Source organism: Oncorhynchus kisutch, unplaced genomic scaffold, assembly GCF_002021735.2.
Source record: "Oncorhynchus kisutch isolate 150728-3 unplaced genomic scaffold, Okis_V2 Okis01b-Okis20b_hom, whole genome shotgun sequence".
NCBI classification, from domain to species: domain Eukaryota; kingdom Metazoa; phylum Chordata; class Actinopteri; order Salmoniformes; family Salmonidae; genus Oncorhynchus; species Oncorhynchus kisutch.
In genome coordinates, this window is record NW_022261978.1 from 3,708,188 (window position 1) to 3,718,671 (window position 10,484).

General features: G+C 41.9%; 1 long non-coding RNA gene across 1 annotated transcript; it reads left to right on the forward strand.

The window, feature by feature from the left end:
- The first annotated feature begins 8,668 nt into the window (after window positions 1-8,668).
- LOC116358976 (uncharacterized) lies at window positions 8,669-9,812 on the forward strand. Its single transcript, XR_004206567.1, has 3 exons — window positions 8,669-9,047; window positions 9,202-9,287; window positions 9,716-9,812. It is a non-coding gene; the product is annotated as an uncharacterized LOC116358976 (long non-coding RNA).
- Window positions 9,813-10,484: the final 672 nt, after the last annotated feature.

Genomic DNA, 10,484 nt, shown 5'->3' on the forward strand with positions numbered 1-10,484 from the left:
CAGGGGTTAGAGGTCAGGAATACAGCCAGGGCACGACTTCTGGAACAACTGACTGATCATTTGGATATGAAGCAGAACACATGTTAGAGGTCAGCTGTTAGAGATCAGAGGTTTGGGAGATTAGAGGTCAAACTAGGGTCAAAGGTTATGGCAGGTGTAGCTAGGCTCAGGGTCTAAGATTATATAAAGTATGATTACAGGACCGGTGTTATGGTGGATTTAGGGGGCGTGGCCCACCCTACCATACCCTTCCTATAGATGATTTATTTGACCTAGATGCACGCCGACAGAGACAAATACATCTCAGATAAAGCATCGGAGCGAACGGCTAATAGTAGGTTAACACCATCTGCTTTAAGTCACTCAGGAAACAGAGCCTGATATTATATAAGAACGGCTAATAGTAGGTTAACACCATCTGCTTTAAGTCACTCAGGAAACAGAGCCTGATATTATATAAGAACGGCTAATAGTAGGTTAACACCATCTGCTTTAAGTCACTCAGGAAACAGAGCCTGATATTATATAAGAACGGCTAATAGTAGGTTAACACCATCTGCTTTAAGTCACTCAGGAAACAGAGCCTGATATTATATAAGAACGGCTAATAGTAGGTTAACACCATCTGCTTTAAGTCACTCAGGAAACAGAGCCTGATATCATAGAAGAACGGCTAAGAGCAGGTTAACACCATCTGCTTTAAGTCACTCAGGAAACAGAGCCTGATATCATAGAAGAACGGCTAATAGTAGGTTAACACCATCTGCTTTAAGTCACTCAGGAAACAGAGCCTGATATCATAGAAGAACGGCTAATAGTAGGTTAACACCATCTGCTTTAAGTCACTCAGGAAACAGAGCCTGATATCATAGAAGAACGGCTAATAGTAGGTTAACACCATCTGCTTTAAGTCACTCAGGAAACAGAGCCTGATATCATAGAAGAACGGCTAATAGTAGGTTAACACCATCTGCTTTAAGTCACTCAGGAAACAGAGCCTGATATCATAGAAGAACGGCTAATAGTAGGTTAACACCATCTGCTTTAAGTCACTCAGGAAACAGAGCCTGATATCATAAAAGAACGGCTAATAGTAGGTTAACACCATCTGCTTTAAGTCACTCAGGAAACAGAGCCTGATATCATAGAAGAACGGCTAATAGTAGGTTAATACCATCTGCTTTAAGTCACTCAGGAAACAGAGCCTGATATCATAGAAGAACGGCTAATAGTAGGTTAACACCATCTGCTTTAAGTCACTCAGGAAACAGAGCCTGATATCATAGAAGAACGGCTAATAGTAGGTTAACACCATCTGCTTTAAGTCACTCAGGAAACAGAGCCTGATATCATAGAAGAACGGCTAAGAGTAGGTTAACACCATCTGCTTTAAGTCACTCAGGAAACAGAGCCTGATATCATAGAAGAACGGCTAAGAGCAGGTTAACACCATCTGCTTTAAGTCACTAAGGAAACAGAGCCTGATATCACAGAAGAACGGCTAATAGTAGGTTAACACCATCTGCTTTAAGTCACTCAGGAAACAGAGCCTGATATCATAGAAGAACGGCTAATAGTAGGTTAACACCATCTGCTTTAAGTCACTCAGGAAACAGAGCCTGATATCATAGAAGAATGGCTAATAGTAGGTTAACACCATCTGCTTTAAGTCACTCAGGAAACAGAGCCTGATATCATAGAAGAACGGCTAATAGTAGGTTAACACCATCTGCTTTAAGTCACTCAGGAAACAGAGCCTGATATCATAGAAGAACGGCTAATAGTAGGTTAACACCATCTGCTTTAAGTCACTCAGGAAACAGAGCCTGATATCATAGAAGAACGGCTAATAGTAGGTTAACACCATCTGCTTTAAGTCACTCAGGAAACAGAGCCTGATATCATAGAAGAACGGCTAATAGTAGGTTAACACCATCTGCTTTAAGTCACTCAGGAAACAGAGCCTGATATCATAGAAGAACGGCTAATAGTAGGTTAACACCATCTGCTTTAAGTCACTCAGGAAACAGAGCCTGATATCATAGAAGAACGGCTAATAGTAGGTTAACACCATCTGCTTTAAGTCACTCAGGAAACAGAGCCTGATATCATAGAAGAACGGCTAATAGTAGGTTAACACCATCTGCTTTAAGTCACTCAGGAAACAGAGCCTGATATCATAGAAGAACGGCTAATAGTAGGTTAACACCATCTGCTTTAAGTCACTCAGGAAACAGAGCCTGATATCATAGAAGAACGGCTAATAGTAGGTTAACACCATCTGCTTTAAGTCACTCAGGAAACAGAGCCTGATATCATAGAAGAACGGCTAATAGCAGGTTAACACCATCTGCTTTAAGTCACTCAGGAAACAGAGCCTGATATCATAGAAGAACGGCTAATAGTAGGTTAACACCATCTGCTTTAAGTCACTCAGGAAACAGAGCCTGATATCATAGAAGAACGGCTAATAGTAGGTTAACACCATCTGCTTTAAGTCACTCAGGAAACAGAGCCTGATATCATAGAAGAACGGCTAAGAGTAGGTTAACACCATCTGCTTTAAGTCACTCAGGAAACAGAGCCTGATATCATAGAAGAACGGCTAAGAGCAGGTTAACACCATCTGCTTTAAGTCACTAAGGAAACAGAGCCTGATATCACAGAAGAACGGCTAATAGTAGGTTAACACCATCTGCTTTAAGTCACTCAGGAAACAGAGCCTGATATCATAGAAGAACGGCTAATAGTAGGTTAACACCATCTGCTTTAAGTCACTCAGGAAACAGAGCCTGATATCATAGAAAAACGGCTAATAGTAGGTTAACACCATCTGCTTTAAGTCACTCAGGAAACAGAGCCTGATATCATAGAAGAACGGCTAATAGTAGGTTAACACCATCTGCTTTAAGTCACTCAGGAAACAGAGCCTGATATCATAGAAGAACGGCTAATAGTAGGTTAACACCATCTGCTTTAAGTCACTCAGGAAACAGAGCCTGATATCATAGAAGAACGGCTAATAGTAGGTTAACACCATCTGCTTTAAGTCACTCAGGAAACAGAGCCTGATATCATAGAAGAACGGCTAATAGTAGGTTAACACCATCTGCTTTAAGTCACTCAGGAAACAGAGCCTGATATCATAGAAGAACGGCTAATAGTAGGTTAACACCATCTGCTTTAAGTCACTCAGGAAACAGAGCCTGATATCATAGAAGAACGGCTAATAGTAGGTTAACACCATCTGCTTTAAGTCACTCAGGAAACAGAGCCTGATATCATAGAAGAACGGCTAATAGTAGGTTAACACCATCTGCTTTAAGTCACTCAGGAAACAGAGCCTGATATCATAGAAGAACGGCTAATAGTAGGTTAACACCATCTGCTTTAAGTCACTCAGGAAACAGAGCCTGATATCATAGAAGAACGGCTAATAGTAGGTTAACACCATCTGCTTTAAGTCACTCAGGAAACAGAGCCTGATATCATAGAAGAACGGCTAATAGTAGGTTAACACCATCTGCTTTAAGTCACTCAGGAAACAGAGCCTGATATCATAGAAGAACGGCTAATAGTAGGTTAACACCATCTGCTTTAAGTCACTCAGGAAACAGAGCCTGATATCATAGAAGAACGGCTAATAGTAGGTTAACACCATCTGCTTTAAGTCACTCAGGAAACAGAGCCTGATATCATAGAAGAACGGCTAATAGTAGGTTAACACCATCTGCTTTAAGTCACTCAGGAAACAGAGCCTGATATCATAGAAGAACGGCTAATAGTAGGTTAACACCATCTGCTTTAAGTCACTCAGGAAACAGAGCCTGATATCATAGAAGAACGGCTAAGAGTAGGTTAACACCATCTGCTTTAAGTCACTCAGGAAACAGAGCCTGATATCATAGAAGAACGGCTAAGAGCAGGTTAACACCATCTGCTTTAAGTCACTAAGGAAACAGAGCCTGATATCACAGAAGAACGGCTAATAGTAGGTTAACACCATCTGCTTTAAGTCACTCAGGAAACAGAGCCTGATATCATAGAAGAACGGCTAATAGTAGGTTAACACCATCTGCTTTAAGTCACTCAGGAAACAGAGCCTGATATCATAGAAAAACGGCTAATAGTAGGTTAACACCATCTGCTTTAAGTCACTCAGGAAACAGAGCCTGATATCATAGAAGAACGGCTAATAGTAGGTTAACACCATCTGCTTTAAGTCACTCAGGAAACAGAGCCTGATATCATAGAAGAACGGCTAATAGTAGGTTAACACCATCTGCTTTAAGTCACTCAGGAAACAGAGCCTGATATCATAGAAGAACGGCTAATAGTAGGTTAACACCATCTGCTTTAAGTCACTCAGGAAACAGAGCCTGATATCATAGAAGAACGGCTAATAGTAGGTTAACACCATCTGCTTTAAGTCACTCAGGAAACAGAGCCTGATATCATAGAAGAACGGCTAAGAGTAGGTTAACACCATCTGCTTTAAGTCACTCAGGAAACAGAGCCTGATATCATAGAAGAACGGCTAAGAGCAGGTTAACACCATCTGCTTTAAGTCACTAAGGAAACAGAGCCTGATATCACAGAAGAACGGCTAATAGTAGGTTAACACCATCTGCTTTAAGTCACTCAGGAAACAGAGCCTGATATCATAGAAGAACGGCTAATAGTAGGTTAACACCATCTGCTTTAAGTCACTCAGGAAACAGAGCCTGATATCATAGAAAAACGGCTAATAGTAGGTTAACACCATCTGCTTTAAGTCACTCAGGAAACAGAGCCTGATATCATAGAAGAACGGCTAATAGTAGGTTAACACCATCTGCTTTAAGTCACTCAGGAAACAGAGCCTGATATCATAGAAGAACGGCTAATAGTAGGTTAACACCATCTGCTTTAAGTCACTCAGGAAACAGAGCCTGATATCATAGAAGAACGGCTAATAGTAGGTTAACACCATCTGCTTTAAGTCACTCAGGAAACAGAGCCTGATATCATAGAAGAATGGCTAATAGTAGGTTAACACCATCTGCTTTAAGTCACTCAGGAAACAGAGCCTGATATCATAGAAGAACGGCTAATAGTAGGTTAACACCATCTGCTTTAAGTCACTCAGGAAACAGAGCCTGATATCATAGAAGAACGGCTAATAGTAGGTTAACACCATCTGCTTTAAGTCACTCAGGAAACAGAGCCTGATATCATAGAAGAATGGCTAATAGTAGGTTAACACCATCTGCTTTAAGTCACTCAGGAAACAGAGCCTGATATCATAGAAGAACGGCTAATAGTAGGTTAACACCATCTGCTTTAAGTCACTCAGGAAACAGAGCCTGATATCATAGAAGAACGGCTAATAGTAGGTTAACACCATCTGCTTTAAGTCACTCAGGAAACAGAGCCTGATATCATAGAAGAACGGCTAATAGTAGGTTAACACCATCTGCTTTAAGTCACTCAGGAAACAGAGCCTGATATCATAGAAGAACGGATAATAGTAGGTTAACACCATCTGCTTTAAGTCACTCAGGAAACAGAGCCTGATATCATAGAAGAACGGCTAATAGTAGGTTAACACCATCTGCTTTAAGTCACTCAGGAAACAGAGCCTGATATCATAGAAGAACGGCTAATAGTAGGTTAACACCATCTGCTTTAAGTCACTCAGGAAACAGAGCCTGATATCATAGAAGAACGGCTAATAGTAGGTTAACACCATCTGCTTTAAGTCACTCAGGAAACAGAGCCTGATATCATAGAAGAACGGCTAATAGTAGGTTAACACCATCTGCTTTAAGTCACTCAGGAAACAGAGCCTGATATCATAGAAGAACGGCTAATAGTAGGTTAACACCATCTGCTTTAAGTCACTCAGGAAACAGAGCCTGATATCATAGAAGAACGGCTAATAGTAGGTTAACACCATCTGCTTTAAGTCACTCAGGAAACAGAGCCTGATATCATAGAAGAACGGCTAATAGTAGGTTAACACCATCTGCTTTAAGTCACTCAGGAAACAGAGCCTGATATCATAGAAGAACGGCTAATAGTAGGTTAACACCATCTGCTTTAAGTCACTCAGGAAACAGAGCCTGATATCATAGAAGAACGGCTAAGAGCAGGATAACACCATCTGCTTTAAGTCACTCAGGAAACAGAGCCTGATATCATAGAAGAACGGCTAATAGTAGGTTAACACCATCTGCTTTAAGTCACTCCGGAAACAGAGCCTGATATCATAGAAGAACGGCTAATAGTAGGTTAACACCATCTGCTTTAAGTCACTCAGGAAACAGAGCCTGATATCATAGAAGAACGGCTAATAGTAGGTTAACACCATCTGCTTTAAGTCACTCAGGAAACAGAGCCTGATATCATAGAATAACGGCTAATAGTAGGTTAACACCATCTGCTTTAAGTCACTCAGGAAACAGAGCCTGATATCATAGAAGAACGGCTAATAGTAGGTTAACACCATCTGCTTTAAGTCACTCAGGAAACAGAGCCTGATATCATAGAAGAACGGCTAATAGTAGGTTAACACCATCTGCTTTAAGTCACTCAGGAAACAGAGCCTGATATCATAGAAGAACGGCTAATAGTAGGTTAACACCATCTGCTTTAAGTCACTCAGGAAACAGAGCCTGATATTATATAAGAACGGCTAATAGTAGGTTAACACCATCTGCTTTAAGTCTTTCAAGAAGATCTAAACGAATGTTCCCATGAAACTGATTGACATCAAATTATTGACGTGCAGTTTGGACCTTTCACCTGTAAAACGTGAAGAATTATCATTAAAGCAGACGGTGTTAACTATTAGACGTTCTTCTATGATATCAGGCTCTGTTTCCTGGGTGGATTAAAGCAGACGGTGTTAACTATTAGACGTTCTTATATGATATCAGGCTCTGTTTCCTGAGTGGATTAAAGCAGACGGTGTTAACTATTAGACGTTCTTATATGATATCAGGCTCTGTTTCCTGAGTGGATTAAAGCAGACGGTGTTAACTATTAGACGTTCTTATATGATATCAGGCTCTGAAACAATAATTCAGGATTCCACATTACAAAATACAAACATTTGAGACTGATCAACAAGTAGCCTATCCGAACACTGAGTTTGCATGCTTAGCAACAATATAAGCTCAAGAAACTCCTGTACTCTCTGATGGGCATGTTTCCAGGCCTGCATGCCTCCTTTAACAAATGCACTATCACTGGCTGAAGGTTTTGCAAATGCAAGACAAACTGAGCAGAACAAGTAGTGAGTTACTTCATAGAATGTCAGCCATTTTCTGTTTGCGACATCATTGGAGTGGAATACATTGGGAATCACTCTTTGGGGGCTTTGTTTTGGGTGGTACTGAAAAAATAAGTCAAAATCCTTGGACTGAGGACAGGAAAAATTATCAAATGTATTTTCAGTGCTTTCACTGTCCCTTTCTATATTTCCATGTACTGGGCTCTGAACCTCTCTCTCTCTCTCTCTCTGCACATCTGGCTGCTCTGCAGAATGAGACTAACATTGTAAATAACCTAAACTTAAACTTGTATTACTTGTGCAGTCATCGATTGTCTGCACCCCGATTACAGTCCTACAGATAATCTCATAAATAAAGAACATATGAATCTAAAATCATAGTCTACATGTTTAGGGTTGTGCTCTTACGTTGTACCTGAAGGTTCCTGCTCTGAGTCTGACTCTGAACTGACCACCACCTCCAATTCTGCAGGAGCACCTGGAGCTCTAGTGCTGCTGCTGCTTCCTTCTCCACCTCTCTAGTGCTGCTGCTTCCTTCTCCACCTCTCTAGTGCTGCTGCTGCTTCCTTCTCCACCTCTCTAGTGCTGCTGCTGCTTCCTTCTCCACCTCTCTAGTGCTGCTGCTGCTTCCTTCTCCACCTCTCTAGTGCTGCTGCTTCCTTCTCCACCTTTACAAAGAAAATACTCTATTATCATACATCACTATCATTAGTGTATCAGTAGGCTACATTAATACAGCTCTGGAAATAACTAAGAGTGGTGTCTTGAATTTTCCCAGAGCTGTATATTATTGTAGTAATGCTGGTACTAATGGCGCTAATGATCTTTGTCATTGCCTGCGCTGTGTCACACAGGCTACTGTGTTACGTTCATGGTTAGGTTACTGTAGCCTGTTTCGCTGTACAGTGTATGTGCACTTTCCCTAGCTGATGTGGCATGAGTCATGACCCAATGCTGGCAAGTCCATAGTCCAGGTTTACCATTTTTTTTACTAGTTGAAACATATTGCCTTCAATGTCATATTATGATCGCTATGTTGCACTCATTTTTATTTTACCCCTTTTCTCCCCAATTTCGTGGTATCCAATTGTTTTTAGTAGCTACTACCCAATGATACAACTTATCCACGAAGACGTGCAAACTGTTTAGCCGACCGGCAGTTGTGCCACTATTATTAGCTGGGCTACTTAGCTAACCATGCTGGGTGTGTGTGTTTTAGCTAGTGTTTTTGACTGACCTGGTCCCTTACTGGCGAACATGTCACTTATTTTTGCAGCATTTAGCTGCGTCTGTGGCAAGGGCCTTTCTCTTTTAATTCTCTCCCTCTCTGCTCCACCTTTCCTTTTCGTCCATTTCGCCGTGCGACTTGTCTGAAATGTTGTTGGTAGGGAAGCAGGTAGACCGTTGCTATGCGCGTCGCGGACAGGCCTGATGTCATGTTTGGCGCGCAACCTCGCGCGGGGACACTGCAGCGAGAGAGTGAGAGTGTCCCTGATGACTGGATTCTCCTCAAATTATTCCTGCTTGCTGTATTATGGCTGGTCAAGTTAACTATTCACGGTAGGAGCCAAAACGAGCCTCAGGGAACCGGGACATTAACGCGACAGCGTTAACCTACTCTTAGCCGTTCTTATATGATATTATGCGTGGTTTCCTGAGTGAATTAAAGCAGATTGTGTTAAATAACTATTAGCAGTTATTTTATCATTTCAGGCGCTGTTTCCTGAGTGAATTAACACTTGTCAGTGATGAGGGCCTATTTCGAAATGAGGTATGCCTAACTTGGTGTTTGAGGGTAACATTTGAAGATAAATGGTATGCATAGGCCTGTTCTACAATGACATCTGTCGGTACAAACTTTAATTGAGAAATTAAGATGTCGTTTAAAAAAAGTATATTTTGCGCTCCCTCACCTAAAAACATAGCACTACACCACTGAAATTGAAGGAAAGGTGGCAGGTGCACAGTGCGCTGTTCGGATCGTGGGATTATATTGGACGAAAGTGTGAAGGTAACCTACTTTTTGAAGTGATTTGTTTGACAATCAGATTGTGTTCGTGCCACATTAAAAAGGGAATACATTTTTACAGTTAAATTACACTCAAGAGTTCACACATAGGAGGTTGTGTGGAACAAAGTGGCCCCCAATGGAAATCAAATGCCCGTCCAACTGATTAGTTCTGTCCGGCCCTGTATGAATAGACAGAGATCATATCACAGGAGTCCAGGACGTGTCCATAGGAGACAGGTGTTCCAATCATTTGATTCAGTTCCATTGTGATCAAATTACAATCATTTGATTCAGTTCCATTGTGATCAAGTTCCAATCGTTTGATTCAGTTCCATTGTGATCATGTTCCGATAATTTGATTTGGTTCCATTGTGATCCATTTCCAATCATTTGATTCAGTTCCATTGTGTGTTCCTGTGTACCTCCAGGTTTGAGGAGCAGTTGCAGCTGCAGTGTGTGTGATGTCACTCTGAACTCAATAGAACAGTACTACGCACATCTCCAGGGCTCCAGACACCAAAACAAGTGAGTGAGTCTGTCTATCTGTCAGTCAGTTGGTCGGTCTATACCTCTATCTTTACCTATAATCCTGACATCTACTGCCCCCCCCCTCCACACACACACACACACACACACACACACATAGTTTGGGAAGGGAAAGGCTGTCTGGGTTGCCAAATTGGGTAGAGAGAGGCTGGCTGGCTGGGTTGCCAAATTGGGCAGGGAGAGGCTGGCTGGGTTGCCCGATTGGTAATGGACATGCTGGCTGGCTGGGTTGCCAGATTGGGAATGGAGAGGCTGGCTGGTTGGGTTGCCAAATTGGGCAGGGAGAGGCTGGCTAGCTGGCTTACTAGCTGAAGGGTTGGTTAACATATTATGTAAGAACAGGGTCACTGCTGGGTTGCCAGATTGTGAGTGGCAGGCTGGCTGGCTAGAGTGCCAGGTTGGTGAGGTTCTAACACACACACAAAGTGGTTCAGAGGGCTAAATGGACTGGAACCAGCTGCCTGAGAATGGAATGCAACACTGCATTCTGTCCATCTACATTATAGAGTAACGCCGGTCGGTCGGTCCATGTATTGATTGGTGTTGGTTTCTGAAAGGCTCCGAGTGATTCCATTGAGTTTAATCTCTCGGGTGTCTAATCTGACTCAGCCAATTCCTCTCTCCTTTCTCTTTGTAACCACACTGGTATTG